This window comes from Amblyomma mixtum, chromosome 2 (genome assembly GCF_055824585.1).
Source record: "Amblyomma mixtum isolate Tamu chromosome 2, ASM5582458v1, whole genome shotgun sequence".
Taxonomy (NCBI): Eukaryota; Metazoa; Arthropoda; class Arachnida; order Ixodida; family Ixodidae; genus Amblyomma; species Amblyomma mixtum.
The window spans coordinates 147,021,511-147,047,605 of NC_143013.1; the positions used below are offsets into that span (position 1 = coordinate 147,021,511).

The 26,095-nt window shown below is 46.8% G+C and overlaps 2 pseudogenes; both read right to left on the bottom strand.

Moving 5' to 3' along the window:
* Positions 1 to 11,281: 11,281 nt before the first annotated feature.
* On the bottom strand, positions 11,282 to 13,722 carry LOC149361190 (uncharacterized; annotated as a pseudogene).
* Positions 13,723 to 14,345: 623 nt separating this feature from the next.
* The window catches only part of LOC149361191 (uncharacterized), a 100,311-nt pseudogene continuing 88,561 nt past the window's right edge, over positions 14,346 to 26,095 (bottom strand).

Sequence of the window (26,095 nt, forward strand, 5' to 3'; positions counted from 1 at the left end):
CACTTTGTAGGTCTCCTCGATTTGGCTGCACTTTCTGCACTAGTTCACAAAAGTGCCGTGCTAGTGCAGCGCCAGTTCTTGCGGTGAGAGTGCAGCGCGACACTAGCGCTCTTCGTGCAGCGGCCGAATCAAGTGCACAAGTGCAGTATAGTGCAAGCCTTGTCGTCTGCTGGGTCTGCTGTGAGCATGTTGTGAGCGCCCTGCGCCGCTACGCCGCACGCCGTCAAGTCTTGCCGTGGTAGCCGTGCGCCGTTGTTGGCCGTTGTTTGCAGCCTTCGACTGGCCGATTAAACCAGTGCTTAAACAAGTGATTTTAGTGAGTGAATCGTGGACGAACGTGACAGACGGTGTTCAATTAGCCATGGAAATAGTCGAAGACGACGAGAGTGAAGTGCGCGTAATGTGTGAATCGCGGAAAAACGTGGCGGACATTGTTCTGTTAGCGATGGAAATTGTAGAGGACGACGAGAGCGACGACGAGATGGACGCGGAGCTAGAAGCTGCAGTTGCCCTTGCGGCATGCAAGTTACTACGTGTAGACCGCAACCGCGTCAGTGGCTACTTCGAAAAGGTGACGTCCAGATACTTCAACTTCGAGTTCAAAAAGCTCTTCAGGTTGTCCCGAGAGACTTGTGACCTCGTGTGTGAGCGCTTCAGGCGTTCTTCCTCGTATCCAAAGGCTGTGAGCGGACGGCGGCAAATTTCTGCCGAAGAGACAATTTTGATTGCCCTCAGCTATCTCGGGAATCAAAGCAGCATGAATTCTGTGGCCGACCGATTCGACGTGACCGAGTCTTCTGTTGTGTTGTGCCTTCGGAGGGTACTGGACTTTCTGCTGAACATCAGCGCCGAAGTAATCGCTTGGCCAGACGGTACAGAGCTGGCCCGTAGCAAGGCACGTTTTCTCTCTAAGAGTGGTGGGAAAGGTCCCCGCAATACTGTTGGCTGCATTGATGGCAGCCATGTCGAGATTAGCAAGCCCGAAGACTCCATTGCTTCCTATATCAATAGGAAGAAGTGGCCGTCGATAATATTGCAGGGAATCTGCAACGACCAGAACAAATTCCTGGATGTATTCATTGGATTCCCCGGCTCTGCGCACGATGCCCGCGTGCTGAGAGAGAGTCCCTTCTTCTCGGAAGCCACCACTAAATGCGGGGACGATTACATACTGGGTGACTCGGCCTACCCGCTTCTTCCGTGGCTATTGACGCCCTACAGGGACAATGGGTCAGGCTTTCCTTCTTGGAAAAAGAAGTTTAACAAGTACCATAGCCAGCAAAGAGTGGCTGTAGAGAATACGTTCGGGCTTGTTAAACAACGCTTCAGGCAGCTGTATCTGGTTGACGCCAAGAGCATTCTGCAGTGCTGCAAGATTGTACTGGGCGCCTGTGTGCTTCACAATTTGTGTAATGCCGAAAGAGATTTCATGGCCGAGCTTGGAGACAACCCTCACCTTGACGATGTCGGCAACGACGATGAAGATATCGGAATCACCTCACCAGCGTGCTCTGAGAGCCGAAGGCAAATGATTGCTCAGCATCAGTGCTTGAAAAACTCTTCGCCCGACACGTTTAGATCTCTACTCTTTATTAGAGCGGACGACACTAATCAGCTCCTTCAGTATAGCCATTCTTTCTTCGTGTCGTTTTTGCCGGGCAGCCTCGGCATCGGCAATTATTTTCAATAGGCTTTCTACAGGGGTGTCCCTGCGACGCCTTTTTCTTGGTGGCTGTGGCTCTGCTTGGGGCTCGCTGCTGGGTTCAATTTCTTCCCTGTGAAATGCATGAGAATGACTTCCCTTCATGTCTTCACAAATAAAAACAACTTACCCTGAGGCAGCGTCTTCTTGTTCAGGGGCTTGCGGGGCAGTAATGACTGCCCTGTGTCAGCAGCACAGTTGGCGAAATGTGGTGCTGTTTTTCTAGCACCTCCGCCAACTCACTAAAAATTTAAGAAGCTTTTATAGCTGTTTGAAAAAAAAAGAAACACAAAATTGAATGAATTTACTTACCTCTCGAACTCGCATGATACTCGAGAGTGGCCCGATGAATTATTTTTCGCTTTCGCGTTTTTGTAGCTTCGCTCTAGCGATTTCCATTTATTCTCTGCCTGAAGCGCAGTCACGTTGCTGCCGAACTCGGCATTTATGAGGGCCGCCAGCTTCGTCCACATGAGCTTTCTCGTTCTGTATATGTTGGAGTAATGCATGTGCACGCAAGAAGCCAAACAAATTAAATGTTACTGCTAGATATATACAAATTTGTTTACTATAGTAATGCACGACTTACCTGAAGCCGCCTTGCTCCCCAACTCGAGGAACTCTTTATATCTTGCTATCAGAAAAAGCGTCTTAGGCCTCGGGAAAATCCTCTTTCCCCATCGGGCTGGCCCTCGGCGCTCGGACTTGGGTGTGGCATCGCCAGCTGTGAATTAGCGGCTGCCGGGGCCGCACCTCTAATGTCGGCTGCCGGGGCCGTACCCCCTTGGCTTCCGTGCAGCTGGGCACTGCCATCTCTGTCGGCCTCGTTCATAAAACGAACGCTGACGCGGAGGCCGTCTACGAAAAATAAAGAGTAAAGAAAAAAACAGGATCAGCAAGCCATCGTGGCAAGAACAGCAGTGCGAACTGCGCGCCCGAGAAAGTTACCACACACGTGCTATTGTTGTTATCACCGTCACATGTGCTCAAATGGCGACACTCACCTTCCGTCTCGTATAGCATTCCTCCTTGCTCCCCGGCCGCATGGACCCCGTTCTCGTCAACGACAGGGAACACGTCCATTACTCTGTCATCGATAAACAACTTCATGTCGTCTGCTGTGGCACCTCGTGACCTCGTGCACTGAAGTCTGACTGAAGTGAACTGACAGCGGCGCGAGTGCAAACGTGCAGAGAACTCGTGCACGAAAAGGCTTGCACGATGTCAAATGAAGTGCGGCGGTGCAGGTGGCGTGCGCTGCACTCGCCAAATCGAGCACCAGAGTGTAGCACCCTTGAACTAGTGCAGAAAGTGCAGCTAAATCGAGGAGACCTTGTGTCTCACCATGTCGCTGCACTCGGTAGCACTGGGCGGCGGCGTTGGAGTAGAAATGGCCTTTTTCTTCGTTATTCGTCGCCGTCGCATCCAGGTAGTAGTCTTCGTTAGGGCTCGGGGTATATCCCGCTTTTCGGCACCGGCTTATGTTATGTCGCGTTCGTTAAAAATAGACTACTTCGTTTAGTGAGTACAAACGACATCCGTTTATTTCAGGTTACATGACACGACTGCCGCTCCAAGGGGTGCTCTTTGGTTTCTCTTTCTCAGCTTGATTGGCTTGTCTTGCCTTCCGACTTGGGGCAGTCTTGTTTCGGCTCTCGACTCTGGCTCTGTAGGTTGTAGATACGTTTGTGGTCGGTTGGGTGGCATGAAGATCCGATTTGCTCCAAGATATGTCTGCCAGTCTCTGTTGACAGGAGGCATTCTCTGTGGGACAGCAAGACCGCCTCCTGGCTTCCTTCGAATGTGTTGTGTAATCCTAGAGCTTTGCCGCCGTGGTGGCTCAGGGGTTAAGGCGCTCGGCTGCTGGCCCGAAAAACGTGGGTTCAATCCCAGTCGCGGCGGTCGAATTTCGATGGAGGTGAAATTCTAGAGGCCCGTGTACTGTGCGATGTCAATGCACGTTAAAGAACCCCAGATGGTCGAAATTTCCAGAGCCCTTCGCTGCGGCGTCCCCCATAACCTGAGTCGCTTCGGGATGTTAAACCCCCGTAAACTGCAGTCCTAGAGCTTTCATTTTTGCATTAGAGGTGTGATGAGGATATGTGTTCAGAAGAAGATGTGTTGGACTCGTCACCGCCATCTTCCAAGGCGCGAAAACTAGGAGTGGGAAGAAAATGACAAACGAACCCGTTGCCAAGCTTCCGTTCACCGGCCAACCAGGCATCAAGAGATCCATTCAACTTCAAGTAGGTGAAACTCCCAGTGCTTTGGGAATGTTCGACGCTCTGCTCGGAGATGACATTTAGAACATGATCGCCTTGCAGACAAACGTGTTTGCTTGTGAAAGGCAGCTTTTGCAACCCGATCCCGCTTGGCAGGAAACGACTGCCGATGAAATGAAGGCCTATTTTGCCATGTGTCTATTGATGAGTCAGGTGAAAAGAGCACTCTACAGTCCTACTGGTCAACAAGGCGTGTTATAAGTACACGGTTCTTTGCTAAAGTTATGCCCAGACAGCGTTTTTGGGCATTATCGCGCTATCATCATTTCTGTGATAACACCCTGCCTCTAAATGAAGATAAGCTGTGGAAGATACGGCCTGTGCTCGATCACATTCTAAAGTCTTTCGGCACAGCGTATAACCTAGAAGAGAACCTCGCAGTGGACGAAAGCCTGATGAAGTTTTGTGATCGGTTACCATATGTGCAATTCAACCCCTCAAAACGTGCAAGATTTGGACTCAAATTTTATAAACCGTGCGAATCGTCAAGGGGATACTGCCTCAAATTTGCTGTCTACACGGGAAAAAGTGAAAAAACTCCTGCTACCACTGGGTTGTTATGCAGTGAAGCAGTTGTCATTGACCTCATCGATAAGCGTCTTTTTGATGGCGACACTGTCTACGTGGATAATTGGTACTCGTCACCAATGCTCTTTCATCACCTGAAAGAAGCTGGGTCGAATGCTATAGGCACAGTTCGTATCCACCGGAAGAATATGCCCACAGAATTCAAAAAGTGCAAATTGCAGAAAGGTGAATGCAAAGCTCTTTTTTCACGAGGGATCATGGCCCTCACATGGCAAGATAAGAAGCAGATAACAATCCTTTCAATGTGGCACAATGAAGCCACTGTTACTGACACAGGAAAGAAGCGCCTTTCGGCACTTCCACCGTGCTGTGCTTCCTGTAGCTTGCTGTGCGAGTTGATCACGATCTTTGGCGTCATGGTGGTCCCATGCAGTGTGTGGCCATGAGGCTGCTCATGCGCTACCCCCGTCTCGGAAGCAAAATGGTGCGGCTCCCGGTCAGGGGCAGTATGCGCATCGGCTGGGGAACGCTGAAGTGTTGCTGGCGCCATGGGCCCGACATGGCGGTGGAGCCATCGCACGGAACATTGCAGCACGTACCTGCATCTCCTGGGCGATGGGAATCAGGCGCTCATTCGCCGTGTTTTGCACTTGCCAGCATGGGTTGAGTTGCAGGCTGGTCTGCAGTGGTTTGTTATGGCTGCTGCCCACATTGTTTCCTGTGTGGCATGGAAGAGGTGCCAATTTGTGCAAACGCCCCAGTATTAGAGCCACGTGAATGGTGGGTGACGGAGGCGTGCAGGCGTCGATGGGCCCACACGTGTAGTGCGTCAGGAGCTGAGAAAGCATGTCCTGCTCCTGCAGCTGTGTAGAGCGAACTCCGTGAGGGAGTATGCAGGTGTCGACTTTATTACATACAGCATGGGGACCGGTGCACACTGCTGACTTTGGAACTCATGTGTCTTGAGATGGAGCCCCTATACACCCAATGTAGGGTGGGTTTCTCCAGGGCCCCATTTGCAGCTCATGGGCTTCCATCCCGTGGTTGGGCCATCTATTCATGTCACCACTGTAGCTCCTGGCTGGGCTTACTCCAAGGGGGACTAGCTTGTGCGGTCAACATTTGTTCAAAGCGAAGTCAAAGAGAAGTCTATATTTGGGAGAAAGAGAGCAGACCTTTATTAATCAAATGTAGAGGATGATTGGCTCAGGTAGTGAGGGCCGGAATCTTCTTGGTCTGTGTCCTTAGTGCAGGATGCCGCAAGACCCCGCAGCCTCAATAGCCTGGCATGCGAGGGCAGCTTGCGCCGTCGCATTCGAGCACTTGAGGAGGAAGGTCTCCCAAGCCTCTTTAGTGGAGGTTGGGTGGGGAGGAAAGTGGGGGCTGCATTGACAGGCCCACACCATGTGGGATAGAGAACAGAGCTCATCACAGTATGGGCACAAAGGATCCGTTTTCGGGTTTTAGCGAGCAGCCGTTGCTGGAGTTGGATGTTCAGTGCTGCTGGACTGCTGCTCTTTGTCTCATCTATGGAATGTACCCATCAATTTAGGGCCACCTGTTTGTGCTGGATTTCTTAAATTAAAAATGGCTTCAAAAAGTAGGTTTGTAGCAGAGATGATGCCATGTAGACTTGTTTTGCCAAACATTTCTTGTGGTAACTCTGCAGTTTAAGCCCCATATAGCATACAGTTGAATTGTTTCTGCTCTGGCATCACTGCAACAAGCCAGAAACAACTTGTAGTGTGATGTTTCAGTACAACAAGTTGGCTTGTCTGCGTCCTTCAGGAGACCCTTGTTGAATTTTGTCAACAAAGTAAATCATTGACCCTCCAGGAAAGGGCACCAAGGCAGGGAATGATTATGTTGTTCATCAGTCAGCTGTAGCGTTCAGTCGTGAACTTGCCTTCTAGGTGTATCAGGGGCCCAATGTCGTCGTTGGTTATGCGGGGCCTCACGCGTGCAGTTCTGCGCCTTCATGCAGTGACTTGTTGCAGTTAAGGACAAATGGAAGCAGTACATGGTTGTGGCTAACTCTGCCTTTTTGTTTATTTGCAATTACTATGCATGAGATGCAACCACCCTAGTAGCACACTTTGTTCCCTCAGTGTGGCCACAACATTAGCTTCTAACATTGCCTTAACGTGGCTAGCATCCTCATTTTGCCTTTATTGTACATAAGACAACTTTGAGACAATATTGCTCCAATGTTACATCAACTTTCAGTCGGTGTTAAAGCAACTTCTAGCGACAATATTAATGCGACATTGCTACGACATTTTCTTATTGTTGGTACAACTTTTTATTTGCACACATGCAACATTCCCACGACAATGTTAATGCAATATTCTTGCAGTGCTGTCATAGTGTTTCAGAAACTTTCAGACAGCATTCTAGATCACTGAAATATTTCAGTTATCAATGGCTGCTGCTCAATAAAGTGATCTCTTGAAAGGCTAAATAGTGTGCGATGGTATCTTCATACCACAATGGCTACAGCAGCTTGAGGTCACAAGCATGCGCAACTGAGCATTACTCCTTGCTACACAGTAATGCGGTGCTGTGTTATAGAATACAAATACTTACAAGACTGCACTGCACAAAACATTGTTTTTGCATACTTTCGAGACCGCTTACTCTAAATAAATCCTTAAATGTAACATTCATCAGCTCTCTACCAGTGCTCCTATCATTTAGATGCTACAAGCTGCCATGACCTGAAGATGCCACCACCGCACGTGGTTATTCTGACAATTAGACTGATTTATTTACATAGACAGAAATATAATTTAGAAAAAGGAAGCAGACATGATATTTATTCCCTCAGAGCCTCACTCTAACCTACCAAATTAGGATCAACATGTCCTGTTGGCTCTTGGTCTCCTGCATCGTCGTAAGGTGGCAAAGTCTCCAACTTTTCCAAAAAATCCCTTTCATCATTACAGAAATTGTGCAGAATGTAGGCAGCGATTACAAGGAAGCAGCACTGTACTACAGTTTTGGCATCAACGAAGTACAACCTTCGAAAGCGCTGCTTCAACAGTCCAAAAGTGTTTTCAATGGTCACCCTTTGTTGGCTATGCCTTCCATTGAAGTTTCTTTTCCACGAAGGAAAACTGTTCTGGTTGTCTCTGAAGGGAGTCATGAGCCACGCCATTAGCGGGTAAGCGCAGTCCCCGTGAAGATGCCCACCGTCGCACATTGCCAATGTGTTCTGAAAGAAGGAGCTTTTTCTCAGCACACGTGCATCATGTGTTGATCCCGGAAAACCGACGAACACGTGTGTGAATCTGTTTTTATCGTCACAGATCCTCTGCAGTATGATGGATGGAAACTTCTTCAGGTTGTAGTAAGAATGTGCAGATTTATCCGACCTAAGGATCTCCACATGACATCCATCGATGCAGCCAATAGCATTCCGGTGCCCCCTGCCACCACTCTTCGCGAGGAATCCAGCTTTCACGCGGACCATCTCCGCGCTGCTAGGCCAGCAGATTACTTCGTCCCTGATGGCGTGCAAAAACTTGGCAACACTGTTGACACAGACGTGCACCGACGACTCCGTCACGTCAAATTTATTGGCAATAGAGTACATTGAGCTCTGGGAGCCTGTGTACACTAAAGTTATCAGGCATGTTTTTTCAGCCGAAATCTGCCGCCTTCCTTGTACAGCATCGGGGAAGAAGGCGGATGCCATGAAGCGAGCACTCAGCTCATCGGAAGTCCTTCTAGTCAGCCGGAAGAGTCTCTTGAACTCCACTTCGAAGTACGTGCCCACTACAGTTTCACAGTAGCCAGGGATACGATGGCGATCGTTTCTGACGATACTGCATGCAACTAAAATGCACATCTCGTCGAATTCTTCATCGAATTTCGTCGCTGGCGGACTCTAGCACCTCCATAGCCGCTTGCAAGCAGGAAGCCATCTCCATCACATTTACAGACACACGCACGAAAAGCCCGATGCACCACACGAAAAAAAAATGCAGCACGAATCAATGGAGCACCCAACACAAAGCACCCGCCTGCCTGCCGGTGAAGCGACGCTGACGACGTGCTGCAGACGACAAGGCATGCACATTTTGTGAACTTGCCTATTCGTTTTGACAGCGACAGTGCGGCGCTAGTGTTGTGAACTGTCGGAACTGGCCTTGCGCGCTCGTTGCACGGTGGCGGAACTTTTGCAAAACTAGTGCAGCCAGTGCAGCCAAATCGAAGAAACCTTTGATTTGGGATAGTGATCTCCATGGCTTTTAGACTGCAAGGTGTCAGTGAAACCAGAAGTAAATTTCTTCGGCAGTTTTAATTTTGTCTGCGAGTTTAATTGAAAAACAAAGTAATTCCAGCTGTTAAAAAAAATTGTTGATAAAAATATATCTTTTTATCTCAGTGTCAGAGAGTGCAAGTACACTTGCACTGCTCACCAGTTGTATACACACCACATGCAAGCTTGCAATCGAAGTAAAAATAAATAAATATTGTCATGAGGAGAAGTGATCTGATACTGGCTTTTCTATTTGGGCTTCAGAAACAGCCGAAAAGGGCAGACAATTAACCTATAGCATAAATGTTATAGCAATGCCATTGTATGTGGTTCAACATTTATTCATCATTTGACAATATTGCTGCAATGTGGAAAGTCCACTTTAGAGCAATGTTATCAGCATGTTGCTTGCTAACATTGCAGCAACATTATCTAATGTTGAAGAATGTTTTTGCGTTATGTTGGATAAATGTGCTCCAGTGTTAGCGCAACATAGTACAACATTGGCAATGTTGTTCAAACGCTGCAGTAACATACTGTGCTACTAGGGCATGCATGCGGAGAAGCAGCAAGTTGCACTTTGCCTTGGGATGGTTTTCCATCGTAATGGGCTAGTGGCAGCTGTGCCTTGGGCTCTGTCTGTATTTTCATTGCAATGCAATGTTTCCAGTGCAGACCTGCATAGACAAATGTAGATCCACGGAATATTACATTTCTGCTTATGCTATTACCACGGTGAGAATATTACTGACATGAATGTTACTGTGCCCTATAAGATGAAAGGTGTAGATACACACATTTCCAACAATCATGCTTCCATCATTTGCAGCATGATAAAATAAATTATGCACTGAGCCATAATAGAGTATGAAATACAATAATATGACTTAGTACAGGTTTATTTATTTATTTATTCAGAATACCCTAGGGCCCAGCAGGGCATTACATAGGGTTGGGACTGATGAAAAACAAACAAGCGTGCACAAAATTTTTACAGAAGAGCAGAAAAAGAAGCAAGCAAAAATACACATGCAAACAGGGCAAGAAACATTCCAAATAAATTCATAGAATACAAGTACAAGGGATCACCACTGAGCAACAATAAAAATAAAAAATATAATACGCACAAAAAAAAGCTAAATTTACAAACTATTATTGGTTGAAAGAAATGTGAGTAAAGCAGACTGAAAAAGTGGCACGTTTGGCATTGACACAATGCTAGATGGCAAGGAATTCCACTCATTTATCGACAGAACAAGAGGTGAGTTTTGGTATTTTTTTGTGCGCGTGAACACTGGGCAGACTTTGTAAGCGTGATCTAAGCGAGATGAAAAATGGGGCTCAGGTGTGATAGTAACTAGTTACACTGTTACGTGCCATGCATGCATTAGTAGCATGCATTTTTTTAATCTTTTGTATTCTACTCAGTTTTTTCTCTCACAGTCGGTACTTTTAGCCCCGAGAACGAACACTGGCGCCGCTGCGATCACCGCAGTGTGACGTCACGGCAAGGACTCCGTCAGCCTGGCTGCCGGCACGCTGGCTGTTTTCGTTCGTTTCCGCGTGCTAATTCGCAGTCATGGTGACTTGCTGCTCAGTGCCGCAGTGCGAATCACGTAAAGAAGCCGGTGTTAGCTTCCACTTCTACCCGAAGTCGTCAAAAATGAAGAAGGCTTGGATGATTAAACTAATAATGGGAAAGCAACTGTCAGCACCGGCTGTTGTGTGGAGCAAGCATGTTAAAGAGGAAGACTGTGTACCCGGTTGATAAGATACTAGGTGAGTCCTCTACCGACGCTTTTTCGTGCTGGCTGTCAGCGTTAAGCAGATTAGGTGTGGCCATGGCCATAGGCATGCTGCACGGACATTGTTGGTCAGGCGTGATTAAAACAAGCCGGAAAAGAGACGTCACGTGATGTCCTACCTCTGGTCGGTATGGTTCACTCCTGGACAACAATTTCGGTTAACTAACGTTGCGAATGACTGCGGCCATACCTAACCGGTTCATCGCAACGCGCGAGGGTGAATGTCCGAGGAGGGACGATAAGCGGATTAGACGTGTTTGCCTTTGTTCCGTTGACAGCAAGACGTGGGTCTCACGGAGCAGAAGGGGAGCTTTTTCGTGCTGATTGTCACTGATTCTTTATAATTATCAAGTTACAAGTGCAGGAAGCTGGTGCCGGAAGCTATTCCATCCGTCAGTCTTCCTGTGCGTCCAAGTCATGCAAGGCGATCACACGAGGCGGCGGCGTAAGTCAGTCATATCTTGTTTTAGCTGTCCTTCGCTCTATTTTTCATCACTGAATGTTCAGTGATGAAAAAGAACAGCTGGCAGGTATATTGCAGGTACAAAATGCTTGACCTCTGCATTTCTCAATTGCACATAACATTTTCTGCAAAAAAAATGTAACAAAAAATAATCCCCAGGACATCTTTCAATAAATTCTTAGAGTAGGTACTAGGCTGTAGTTACAAGCTTTGTTTCAGATAGCAGAATGGGAAGCCTTATCGCACACACAGAATATGTGGGAGCACATACTCCTTGAAAAAATAGGTAGGAGGACCGCTCAACCAGGTCCCTGGAATACTCCTCATCGAATGATACTGGTATGCGTGTGTTGTTTGTTTTCATCATTTAAAAGGACAAATAGCTCCCCTTGCTTCAGTCCTGCCAACCCCATTTGTACTTGTATCTGGCAAAAGTACGTGCTTGCACGCTTCAGCGTTTTAGTTGTGGCTTTGCCATTCTTCTCGGTGTTCTCCACCACAAACCTTTCCAAGGTCTCTGGGCACTTCACTTCAAGCACACACTTGGGGCAGCACTGGTGCTGTACTAGTCCATCTGGACTTGAATCAATGTATGGTCGTCCATTCATAACAAGAAGTCCATACTATCTCGCAGTTAAGTCCTTATGTTGCGATTGCTGCTGTCGGGCATAGCACTTCTTTGCACTTTCTTCCAACAGACTGCCGCGACGCATTGCTGCTGTGCAGACGTTGGTTTGCCGCATGACCTTTTTTAGTTCTTTAGTAACTGTCTCGCGTCATGTGGGCTGGGCCCATCTTTGTCCATAGTGTCTTCACCCTTGTGAAGACACTGTAGGCAATGGAGGCAGTAATCATGCCAACGATATGGTGCCACTAGAGGTCAGATTTTGCTTGTTGTCGTGTCGGCTGTTCAATTGCAGCAATATCTTCGCAACTTCTTGCATTGCTTAAGTGTTCGAGCAGCTTTTGTAGGTCACAGTTCCCAAGGAACCTTCTCAGCTTGTGAAGGGTGCCCATCAGAGTGATGTCTCTAGATTCAGGCTCACAGGGGTCGGGGTGTTCACCACAGTCTGCTACAGCTGCAGAGAAAGCAGACCACACAAAATTAGTGGCCTACATCGCCAGAGGTTTACTTACTCTAAAAGGCCTAACAGGTGAAACAGTGCCAGCAGAACAACGCAATGCAATGAGATGCATATGGGCATGCTGGAAAATTGCCGATATTTTGTTCCTAGTACCCATACCCTAATACATGGCCTTATAGTGAGGCAGAAAAATATTGTTGGATGCTGATAAGTATATGAGGTAGAACTTTCTGAGTGCAGAGTGACAGATACCAAGGGCTAAAGTCCTTAGACAACTTCACAGTTATAGGCATTTAAGGGTGGCCAAGTATCCTCATAGACCACCTTCTGAAACTTCAGTGACCCAGTATCGCAGCGTGCTGGATAGCTTGGTTGTTCTCAAAATGTGTCGTCATATCTCAACCAGTACCGCAGTGTCACTACTGCATGCTCCTTGTCGAAAACACTACATGAGCTGTAGTGAAATGCAATGTAGGCAGTCGTACACAAGACTACCTTTCTGCCATGTAAATGTCCCAATTCCATTCATTAGGTGAAGTTCACATTTACTTTAATCATGTGGGAGACATTCTACCGCTCACAATGTTGCACATCAGCAAATATGACATACCATGCTGTGGCCAGATCAAGCAGCCTTCTTTTGCATAGCTTTTGCACATCTAACACCGCTAAATTTTGATGTAGCAAAGTAACATGGGATTAACTACTATGTAGATGAATGACTGCCAGCAGAATGGTATTAAGTACTGCAACGTTTGACTGCACGGATTCATTCCATAATAATAGGCTCAGCTGCTATGTATACTGCACTGATATGGCCAGCCAGTATCTGAAATAAGCAAGCACTTCTTTTGCGATGCAACCTACCAGTCGTTTTGTTCATGTTACGCCTGAGGTGCACCGCATTTTGGTGAACCTCGTAGGCAACCAGGAGCACAGTTGTTCTCTAGGTAAGTTCATAAATGAATATATATCGCATGTCTGCAGCGTGCGTACGGTACGGAACGGTTTACGGTGCGACAGTTTACCAGCTCGCCCAGCCCATCACTTTAGGGCGCTTCGTAGGGGCTTCTGCGAAATGTCTCGAAAAATGCTTCGAAGAGGCACTTTTCGTTGTTGCTGCTGCTGTCTGAGTGCTTGGACTCGGATTCCGACGAGCTGTCATCAGACAAAGGGAGGACTATTGCCATTTTATGCGATGCCATAACTGAAAGTTGTAACCGCTATGATGCAGATGACGCAAATGACATACGTGCACAAAACGTGCACGAAAGAGGTTCTGCAGGCCTGCGGCCATAGTTCGTGCAGTCTTCCAGGCCCAATGTAATTTCATGCTCCAAAACTTTTTTTTTTCTTTCCAAATCATTTTTTTGTATATTATGCACCAGTATTGTAAAGGCAACTTATTTCATTTTTTCTGCACACAATACAATAAAACATGCAATAAAAACTTCATTCATCCGTAGTGTCGCTGATGATTTGAGTACCTGTAAAAAACAAGTTATTCGGATATGTACCCTCAGCGTAGCTGAAGATAATATGGATGAACTCTATATTTAAGTGGTTCATCATTCCCTTTGGCACTTCCGACATTGTTCCATGCAAAAACAGTAGGAAATGCTTCTCGTCATCCATAGGCTGTTCAGCCGCAGTAGCACTTCTGATCGACGCAATCTGTTCGTCGAGCGCACCTAGTTCAGAGGTGCGTTTCCTTTTTCTTGGAGCAGCCCATGGACTCTCTGGAGTGCTTGTCTGCACCAATGGCTCGCTAGGAACATTAAATACTGCATTAAAAGGCAACACATTGTCTGGTGGAGGCATTTCACTCGAGTCTTCTCCTTGTGGTCATGGGGAAAGGTGCGAATTGTCTGCTGGTAGTTGCACATCCTCAGAAATATTCTGGTGCCCAGCTTGCATGTTGCAATGGCTTGTGCAAGGAAATAAGATTTTCATGTAAACTGTCACAGTTGTATGCAGCATCTTAGTTCTAGATATGTTTAATTGACTGAAACACTGACTGAAAGGCATAATAGACTGGAAGGCAATGCCTTGGCTTGCACGTGATAGTCTTGTTAACAAAGATACAGAAAGTAAATGAGGTGCACTAGCTCAGCATGTGATTCGAAGTGAAACTGGGCTAATTCACCGACCTGTGTTTAAGTATTGCGTTGCATTTTTCCCTACCCACCAGACGATTCGACCGTGTTTAAGAATACTCACTGACGTGGTTTCAGAATGTCTTGCATAAACTGCATTCGGTCCATATATGGCCATCTTGATTCTGTGGTCCCGCTGGAGCCACTTCGTGTGGCCTCTTTCAGTTCCCTCAGTTTTTGGTGAGCGGTGTCTTTCAAACAGAAAAAAACCAGTCACACAAGACGAGGCACAAGAGAAGGAGTGTACACGCCACAACGACTGGGCTATCAACTGAAGTTTATTAGAAAATACATAGTCCGAGCAAGGCCAGCAGAGCATGCGCAATAGCATCATCACAAATCACTGAGCATAAGAGACAAGAGCCAAGAAATCTCATCTATCTTGAACGACCTAAAAAGGCAAATTCTTTTTCGAGTAAGCGCACCAAGGTTGTGCTAATACAATCATGGCCAGACAAACCGATATGATACGCTTCCAAGATTTCCCGCTCCTGTTTTCCCTTGCCTCTGCCAAGAATCGTGACATTGCTGAACAAAGGATAGCAGCCACATTCTTTGCAATGGCGAGGCAAGTTTGCACCGCCACCGGGCTCCAGGGAGGAGTGGTGCTCACGCAGACGGTCATTAACACACCGGCCAGTTTGGCCGATGTATGCTCTCTGCCATGTGAGCGGGAACTTGTGCGCCACCTGTGCGGCACACGCCGTGAACCGGTTCTTGTGCTGACTGGTTTTTTTTCCGTTTACAATGTACCAACTGGCCCGCATTTCAACCCTTCTGCGTGTCTTTCAAGTTTCGCCACCTCGATTGGATTGCATCTATTGTTACTGCAAGGAAACATAACTTGGCACAAAAGTTTACGGGAAAGTATTTTTAGAAGCCCCCACAGATTTGTCCAATTACGAGAGTTTGAAATAAAAAGTGCCTTCCATTTCAAAAGCAAAATCACAACCATCCAATTGTATAACTCAGACATGAAACCTTTAATTAATGAAGTTGAAGTTTATTTGTCGCTCTTAGTGGTACAGATATCACTGGTGCACATAGCTTCCTCCTGTAGTGACATGCACACTGGCATGACGTTCTGGCGTTGTCACGGCTAATTGTGGTTCATGGTGTTCATGAAATAAAAACAAAACTACGCAAAGAAGACTGTACAAAAGTTCACTTTGCCTCTGTACTGGCAGTAATCTGCGTCTTCACTGCAAAAACAATTAAGACTGTTTTCCACATCTAGATGAAACTAACTTTCTATTAATGCACAGATAAGACTAGAAGTTATTGGAGAATATTACAGCTCTAGTGGGGGTGAAACAGTGTCTAGCTCACCTGTTTATCACCGTAAATGCAAGAACTGAAATTTTTAGGCGGTCATGTTAAAAGCCTGGAGACAGCTTTTACGCTTAGGAGTCCTTCCCCCGTCTTCTTCGATGCCTCTATGGTGCTATTTTCGTTTGTACCCTGTTGTTTTCTGATGGGCTTTAAAAATTCGCCGTTATTACGAAATAAACTCAGTTGGAAGTTTACGTTGTTGTGTGCTTCTCTTTGTCTCAAATTCCTTGCGCAGTTTTATTTTTCTTTTGTTATCACTGGCAGGTTCGGAGCGTTTTGCCCAGCGCTACCATGTACCACCATAGTGATGGCTGAAGTGCTGTATACACATGTGTGCAGCCCGCGTGCGCCTAGCCCCTTTGCAGCTAGATAAAGTTAGAGTTTGATGTGTATCAGGGAATTTAAACCTATGTTTGCACATGCAAAAATTACCCATAAAAAGCTATTGCATGGCGGTTATCGTCAACGTTACACTAGTGGCGTACGCACAGGCGCTGCCTCGCTGTCGCAGCTCATATTTGAGCTACAAAAAATAACATTATTTACGTTCATAACAAACAGAATCTTGTGACACGCTGTCTGGATTTCAATGTGACAGCGTCCTATCAAGCTACATATTGACGCAAGCTACCTGCCGTGTCAATATGTACGCGACGAGGACAAAGCGGTCATGCTTGCGAGTGGAGCGCGGCTTCGAACGTCATGCCTTGAGTAAAAGCCTGCGTTTCGGCATAACGCGTCAGGTAGTCTGTCACAACTATCAATTTCTTTCCCGTCGACGACATAGGAAATGGTCCCAGAAGGTCCATATCCATTTGTTCGAATGGTGCTTGAGGAGGCTCGATGGACTGCAACATGCCAAATGGTTTGAGAGACAGCGTCTTCCTACACTGGCAGTTGCGGCAGGTCCGAACGTACCGCTCCACGCATGAGAAAAGTTTTGGCCGGTAGTAATTCTGCCACACTCTAATAAGTGTTCGCGTAAATTCAAGATGTCCGGCAGTCGGTTCATCGTGGCAAGCGAGGAGGATCTCGTTGCGGAGGGCAGCTGATATTACCAACAAGTAACTTTTGCCGCTGACGGTTTTTCTTACACAACACACCACTCCGGAGACAAAGTGATGGCAGCCAGCGAGCCATGTCGGAGGGTTTAGATGGATGCTGGCCTTCTAGATGATCTATGAGCAGCTTCAGCTCTTTGTCAGCACGTTGTTCGGTGATAATGTTGGACGAGGTGACTGCGCCAAGCAATTCGACGTCTTCTGCGTTGTCTTGGAAAGATTCCGTGGGTGCACGCGATAGGCTGTCAGCATCGATGTGTCTGCGTCCAGACTTGTAAACGCTGACAAAGTCAAATTCTTGTAAACGTAAGGCCCAACGTGCTAGCCATCCACATGGCTGCTTTAAATTCGTCAACCAGCACAACAAGTGATAGTATCACCTGTAGCTGTCTGCCGTATAGGTAGGGACATTACTTTGTGATTGCCCATACGACTGCCAAGCATTCCTTTTTTCGGTTGTGGAGTAACATTCAGCGCATGAGAGTGCGCGACTAGCATGGGCGATCACTTTTTAGACACCGTTCAGGCGCTGAACGAGAACCACTCCAAGACTGACATTCCTCGTGTCCGTGTGAATTTTGCTCTGAAGTTTGCTAGAACTGGCGACGACTGTAGCTGACGTTGGAGATCATCAAAGGCGAGTCTGCTGTTCAGTGCCACACGAAAATAGCTCATCATCTCGCGTCAAGCGTCTCAGAGGACTGGCCAGCTTAGCAAAGTTTTTGATGAAGCGCCGGAAGTAGGAACAAAGGCCTATAAATCGTCTCACCGCTTAGCAATGGGAACCAGAAAGTATGCTACTGCAGAAATTTTTTCTGGATCCGATCGGATTCCATCAGCGCTGACGAAATGCTCGAGATAGTTCAATTAAGTAAAACCAAAGTGACATTTTGGCGGCTTTAGGGACAGTTTAGCCAACCAGACGGCTTCTAGTGCTACTCTGAGCCGCTGTAGCTAGCGCCAAGCTAATGTGTTAATGAAAGCAAAATAAGCCAAGCATGAAATGCTTTTAGCTGCCGTTATCGGTGATTGTGAGGAGACTGTAAACCAAAAGCCAATGTCTATGCAAATAAAAGTGGAGTCGGAGAGGATCTGAGGGGCAAACATGACGCTAAGTGTAAATGATTTTATTTTATTTATTTACAATACTGCCAGTCTCAGTAAGAGACCGTAGCAGGTGGGCATCAGTACAATATAGAGTACAATACAGATAAATTACAAGCAGATCAACAAAAATGAGAACTCTTACATAAGTGTTATATAACTGTTAGTAGGCAGGTTAGCAAACAATACCTTGAAAATTCAGAACTGAAACAAAAAGAAATCAAGTACAGCAGGAGTCGTTCATTCCAGCAAGCATGCTAGTATTAGAAGTATTTTACAATATAAACTAGAAGAAAGCGAAAAAGAAGGTAACGGGTGGCAATAGGCATGCAATCATCCTTAAAAATAACATGTCAAGAAATGTCAATAAGTAGCTGTTGGGCAGTATCTGGTAAAATGTAGGACTATTGATATTTTACTGATTCTTGTTACATTCTACTAATCTTGAGGTGAAGGAAGATAGTGAGTCCGACATGGTAATCGATGGATCGAGCTGATTCCATTCGCTGATGGCTAAAGGGAAGAAAGAATGTTTGAGTGTGTTTGTTCGGCATGAGTACTCCGTCAGCGTGTGCGCATGCTTGTGCCGGGATTGCCGTGACTGTGAGAAGGATGCATATTTAGACACGTCTATACTGTAGGTGTTTTTGAAAACACCTACATAACATCTTTTGAATGATTTTGAAAACCCGCATACAGTTAAGCGAGTCCTGATGCAAGTGATATCGATATCTCCGCCCCACCAAAAGAATGAACATAGCCGTGTTGCAGCGTCCATGTTGAGACCCAGTGGTCGTTGCAAGAACAGACACACTATCCACTCCATCTATGCCACTGGATGTAACGCCAAAAAAACCTTGATCATACAGCAGATTCACAGCAATAAAAGTTTTTTAACAGTGTTGTCAAGCACATGAAATGATCCCCAAGGGCACCGTTCTTTAGTAAAGCACAGCATCTTGCCGCGGCACCTTGCCAACACCACTAAAATACTGCATGTATATTTCCCGCGCATAGCGGGCCCTAGTCCCGAAGTTCCGTGCACTGCAGTGTGCCACTTGCAAAGGTGGCTGAGCAAGCTGTTGCCGCCACTGGCCAAGCCTTCTCTGTGCGCTTATACTCGCGGAGTCTGCATAGCCTGGTGTACAATAGCAGCCCTCTCCTACATTGTCTACAATTAAAAATTGCTCAGGACACACAACGCCTTTATTAGCTCCTCTGCGTTCTTCGCTTCTTCTCCCATCCTCCTTTCCAATGTCCACCAGTAGGTCACCAGGATTCCATATGTGTACTCCGCACACCTCCTGTTTCGTTAAAAAAGATTTTTTTATTGCAGTGATGCCCAGACAAAAAAACACTTGCTCAGAACTAAAAACATTTCCATCATTTCTCTCTCATAATGTGGTAAGACACATGTGATTATAACCATGCATCTTGGGGTGACTGCAGGAAAAAATATCCAAGTAGCCACAGCATTACAATGATGTTCACTGAGGGGAAAAACTGCATGAAGTTGTTCCGTCTTCTTAGGGAACCGTCTTCTTAAGGAAAATGATAGTGCAGAATCACAAATTTCTTTTCACACATTTTATTATGCTTGAAACCATGGGCCGTCTGGCTCCCTCATTTACACAACACTGGTGGGCACTTTGCCCACTCTATACTGCATAATGATCACCGAATCGAAAATTCCACAAGGCCGTATGTGGTGTTAACACCGGGGTGGAAATTCAGACACAGTTCTGGTGTTTCCGGGCTGGTGTTTCCGGACTGGTGTTTCCGGACTGGTGTTTCCGGACTGGTGTTTTTGGGGGTGAGAAACCCACCAGGTTGTGCCTGGTGTTAACACCAGAAGACACGGTTTGGTGTTTATGGGCATAAAAATCCACGAGGCCGTGTCTGATAACACCAGATGACGTTTCCATGCATGCAGGCATACAGGCTCGTATCACGAGCCTGGCATGTGCCTTGCTGCCCCTATGCTGTTGCCAGATGCATTTGGTATGTATGGTGAGACGTAATGATGCATTATATGGAGAAAGTTGCATAGGAAAAAATCCCATGCCACTTCTCGGATGAAAAACATGCAATTTTCTATGCTTACGCAAGATGTCATTTATTTTGGGGGCCTCTGTCGCCGCAGCTCACACGCTTTTTGCGACAGCCACATCCGAATGTTCTTTGAGGCCTTCACGACGTCCTCCTGTGCGTAGCCCTTTTTTGATGCGTAGTGCGTGGAAAACACTGCGTAGAAAAGAAAATGCACCATGAGTGTTAGAATGCCGCACATTTGGATCTCCGCACTAGTTAATTTAGCTGCGGTACATTAGATGGCAGCTGTAAACAAACAAAAAAAATTTGAGGGGACATTTAAGCTCTGCGGCTCACAGTTTTCTTTATTTCACCGCCACCTCTCGCAACCAATCATTAATTTTACTGCCACCTGCCATGATGGGCAGTTTTCTCACAATCCAGTGGGCACGTTGTGATGATGCCACAACATATGGTCCTTTCTTCCACTAGCTGTAAAATTATCTGCTATCAAAATTCCTCAATTGCTTTCCCACTGTGAACAGTAAACCTTTCAGGCATTATTTTCTTTTAAAAACACTTAAATTGTAGGAGGGGGTTGTGGCTGAGCAGAACCTAGGTCGCTTTGCAACATTCAGCAAAGGTGCAAGCCAAGCGTTCGGGCTGCCTCAGGATCGTTGTCGTCTTTCACTACCACAGTTCACCACAGTGAGCGAGCGCGGCTGCTACACTACTATTTAATTTCATGGCTGAAGGTGGAAGCGCAGTATCAGTCACACAGAACGTGTAACACCAACAGCAATCAATTTTTGCGGACACAGAGCGCATTGAGCGAAAACTTTAGTCTGCTTACTAATAAATTTGTGAGTTAAACTGCAGTTAAATCACACAACAGAGAACAAGATGACCGCATTCAACTTTCATTGCATCAACTTTGTGCGGGGTGAGGGGCTGTTGAGGCGGCTTCTCTCCGCCTGGGGCCACGAAGCGGTTGGACAATGTGCCCGTCACACTTCGCTTGGCGAGCACTTCCGTCGACCAGATGGCAGTGGCGGCTCGCTTCACGAAGTAGGAGTGCTTCGGGACTGCCAGCAACTGGTCGTAGACCCCTTTGGCCAAATAGACCCCATTGGCAAGGTGAACCTGCATGGATTCAAACCAAACTACTTTCAATACCACTTCATAATGTGAAAATAACTGCATGCAACTCTTCTAATAAAAAGTGCCATGAGCCACTTAGTAAACACACCAAGCCATATAGCCCATACAAACAGCTGCTGCAAGTCAATCTGTGTTCAGTGCAGGTTGGAATATAGCAGTTAATGCAGCACAAAAAAAAAGGTTATGTCACTTTCGTATCTGCCCTCAGCTCATGACAATATTGCTGCCCCTGGCCAAGTAATAATTTATAACAAAACAAGAAAAAGGTAGGCACTTCCAAGCAATCACAGTTATCAAAATTGGCCATGTTACGTCCACTGCAACACAAATGCCTCTCCCACTGATTTCCAATAACAAACCTGAGGAATTCACAGCCCCAAATATTTTCAGAATGTGTCCTCTCACTAGGTGTCGAAGCTTGCACACTCGCAGACAGCCAGCTTTATACCACACATCTTGCCTAAATCAATACCCAGGTCCCATGCCAGTCTATTGTTCAGCTCGAATATTCCAAACAAACAGTTGTTCTTCATTCCACTCTGCTCTCGTCACACCCGAGTGCACCTGACCACCATCTGGTTGGATTTTTGTTTGACTTCAATGGTTTCCGGCCTCTTTCAAAGAATGCCCTCCCACAAAAATTTTCTATATTGACCAATTAATATTGGAGATGTAGCTATCACAATCAAGAAATTTCGCTGCCTTCTGTTTTTGTTCCAGCAGCTGAAAAGTGCAGTATTATCAAAGCACACACACACATACACTGCAGTGCATGAAAAGATGAAAGCACAGGTGTGTTTTTGCTGCATTCCTACGCTATCATTTAGAGGAACGCACAATATAAATTTGAGTTGGCATGCATCCAGTTATATTCTCAGAGACCACTCTCATTCAAAATGTGAGCTTTTATCAGCTAGAAAACACAAAAAAAACGATGTACAGATGTTGCGACTAGCGGTCCACTTTATCCAGGGTACTTGTTTGTTTGTAATCTCTGAAACATGGTCAGGGGACCTTTAATGTTATGGCTGTCACTGAAGGAATGAAGCTGCATAAATAGTAATTGCCCAGCAAATTTGTTGCTTGTGAATGTACTCTGCTTCTGCCACCTTGCCAGTGCCTGTGGCACAGGACAAGAGTTTCATTGTCTTGCCTTCGCTATTATGTGAAACAACTAAGTAGTAATGTTACTACTATTATTAAATATTAAGCTGTATCTTTGAACATACCCTCCCATCCTCTGCTAGCGTGCACACTTGTGTGCCCTCCCTGGTGGGGCCTTCCTCCTGGTTGCCCAAACCAACCTCCGTGAAGTCCACACGAGCCGGGGCTCCAGGAATGGGGCTCGGGGGTTGCTCAGAGGTGGCTGCAGGCAGAGAGGAGGGAGCTGAGAAAACCTCAGCCAAAGGGGCATCTATTGCAGGCGCCCAGGTAGCAGCTGCCGATGTAGCAGCTGCTGATGTAGCAGCTGTCGATGAAGAAGCTGCTGATGCTGTAGGTGCCAGTGCCACAGGTGCCAATGCCGCAGGTGCCAATGCCGCAGGTGCCAATGCCGCAGGTGCAGATGCAGCAGAAGCAAATGCAGCATGGGCAGGTGCAGAACTGGCAGATGCAGCCGCCACCTCCGCGGAAGGTGTAGATGCGGCAGGCAGTGCTGCAAAGGATGGCACAGATGTAGGCCAATGAAAGAAAACTTCACCAATGAGCATGGTTTTTTGTATTGCGAAATTTGAGTACAGCTTAATTTTTTTATATATTGAGGCAGAAAACGGACAATACTTAAGCTACCCTCAAGAGTACAATGTGAAGCACTTCCGCGTTATTAAGGCCTCTAAGCTACCACACTGAAAGAACGCTCCTCAGCGGTGCAGAGTGGAGCAGTACAACCCTTGCCTGGCTGCAGCGTCCTCTCTTGTGTTTACTGCTCTTTGCAAGAATGCATTGCAAGTTGGTCACCTCGGTGCTTCAAAAAGAAATGTTGAAGCCACAGAGGAGGAGTCTTTGTTAGGAGCGAGCCGCGAGGCACATATCCTGTATATTCATAATATTGTGTGCCTGTTCCCATGGTAAACGCCTCACACTCCACAAACAGCCCTCATACACGCTCATGCATGTGCTGGTTGACAGTTCGACTGCAGATTCATGCCCGACTCAAGTTTAGACGCAGTTTTGTGGTAGATGTTACACTGATTCCAACATAATCAGCCATGCACCTGTGCGAAAAGTGCCTCCAAAATAAGCTCCACTACAACCTTATCCCCCGTTATTCCTTCCCATAGCTGGGGATTTTTTGTGACATGGCTCACCGCTGTGCCAAAAAATCTATCAGTTCGTGTCCCACAAGAAACTGCATGTTTAGATGGCTTTGTCATGAACTGATTTTTTTTTTCCAACACCTTAACTACTAGCGTGTTGACTTTGTGAACAAATAAAAAATTGTGATTGATGGCTTAGCCACAATTTACAATTAATCCATGTCCCAAAGTGACACACAGGCTACGAGGGACACCGCAGTGGAGGGCTTCGGGATAACTTTGACCACATGGGGTTTTTAATATGCAGACTTTGCAGAGTACACGGACCCTTTTTGTGTTCTGCCTCCTTCAAAATGCTGCCACCACGGCCAGGATTGAACACAGGTGTTCTGGCTAAGCAGCCGAGTGCCCTGACCACTCAGCCGCCGAAGCAGGTACAACAATTATTGGTATGGTGTTTTAAAGCAAGGGAAGAGAGCAAAAGACTAACACAAAAAGATTTATCGGCAGTCATGGCCAGCTTAAATCCTTCAAAGTGAGAGCAAGTTGCTCTTCGGTCCGCAGATTCCAATATGCACCGTAAGCTATTCCCCCCCCTCCCACCCCAACACACGCACACTTCCTTCTTAAACCACCCAAAAATTTTTTCCAGGTTATGTTATCCACTCCGCCACGCCAACCGTCCCAACCAACGAGGACCTAAAACTCAACGTCTACCTTGACGGGACACCCATCCCCGAAAAGACAACAATAAGAATTTTAGGCATGTGGGTTCAATCCAACCAGCGCAGTACTCACACCTTTACCCTGCTCAAAGCAACAACACTACAAGTCTCACGCATGATCACCCGCATCACCAACAGGCGACATGGCATGCGTGAAGAGGACACACTCAAACTAGTCAGAAGCCTTGTAGTTAGTAGAATCACGTACAGCCTACCCTACCAGTGCCTCAACAAAAACGAAATACAACAAGCGGATGCCCTGCTACGCAAAGCGTATAAGACAGCGCTCCGACTTCCGCGCAACACGTCAACCGAAAAACTCATGGCCCTGGGATTGCATAACACCTTTGAGGAGCTACGAGAGGCGCAGCTTGAGTCGCAAAAACTCAGGCTGTTGCAGACAACGACTGGAAGAGCGCTCCTGCAGAGGCTCGGATACCGCGAGCAGATGCGAGAAATGACGAGGACGGCAACGATCCCCGACGAGCTTCGCAAGACCCTCAAGGTAGCGCCAATACCAAAAAACATGGATCCCAACCTCCATCGAGGCAGAAGAGAAGCGAGGGCCGACTTCATCGAAAGAACATACGCTCCTCAAGCCACGACCGTGTATGCAGACGCGTCTTGGAGAGGAGGAGACACCAAAATCGCTGTGGCGGCGGTGGTCGATTCGTCTTTACGCGAAATAACCAGCGCGTCTCTCCGAGGCTGCACAGCTGCAGAGTCCGAGGAAGTAGCCGTTGCTCTAGCGGTGGCGGAGGGCTATAGAACCGGGCGGTCGCTAACAATACTCACCGACTCTCAAACAGCCTGCCGAAATTACATGAATGGCAGGATAGGTCGTCACGCGCTCCGTATACTCCTCGCAGCGAGCGACAGAATTAAAAACCAGGAAGAACAAAGCGACAAGATCCCACACAAAATTGTGTGGGTACCGGGGCACACGGGGGTGGCAGGGAACCAAGAGGCCGACAGGATAGCTCGAGGATACATTACTTTCCGAGCATCCGATGAGCCCGCGGAACTCGCGCCAGCACCCAGGGATTACTCGGCCATACTACAAAACTACAGAGGCAGAAGATTGCGGTATCCCCCACCGCACAAATCTCTCAGCAGAGAGGAAGCTGTCACTTGGAGACAATTACAAACAGGCTCTTTCCCAAACCTACATATACTAAACAAAATGCACCCTACCATATACGCGGACAAATGTCCCTGGTGCGACGGAAAACCTACTCTCTATCACATCACATGGGCCTGCCAAAAGATAGACGTGGTCCCCAAAATACAAAACCCGAGTGCGGAGCAGTGGGAGACTCTGCTGTCCAGCGACCGCTGTGAAGACCAAGAAGGTCTGGTACAGCGAGCTCAACGGGCGGCAGTGGCCAGCGGAGCCCTGGACTGAGGGCAACCGACCACTGATTAGAGGCGGACGACTTCGACAGAGAAGACTCCTGGGGGTAAAATCAAGGAGAAAACGTCTCTGAAGATGCTCCCAAACCGCAGGAAAAAGGACTAGAGTAAAATAAAGTTTTTCCTTCCTTCCTTCCAGGTTATGTTACCTGAAAACATTTAATCAATAAGCTTGCACTGCAGGAAATATAGAAAAAAAAACTCATTATAAGGAGTGTACCATCAGCTGAGAGGAAGTGCAAGAGCTGGTGCTGCAGCTTCATGTTCAACTGGTGCAGCTCCTCATTTTCTTTCCTCAGCTTCTGCACTTCTTTCAGCTGCTGTTTCGGTGCCACTGTCCATAAGTTGGTCTGTTGCGGCCTGTCGTGCGAGCATTCGCAACTTTTTGATGTTTCGAACCTGCAGTAGTTAACACAGTGTCAAAACACATATTCACCCGTGTTGTCTTTGACATTATAAAAAAATTAAATTTCTTTGGATGCAAACTGCAGAAATGCTTGCATGTGACACAACGTTACTGAAAACCTATTAAACATCACATTTCATTACAAGGTTCGGGTTTCAATTGCGCATACATACTTTATCCTGTGCCAGGTCTGTTGGAGGTTTGGGGGGGCGCACAACTACTCCACGATGTCTGCGGCCTGAATTATATTCATGCATTTCTTCTTTGGATTCTGGGAAGAAAAGAAATCTCTTTTAGGAGTGCGTTCACACAATTTTTCATA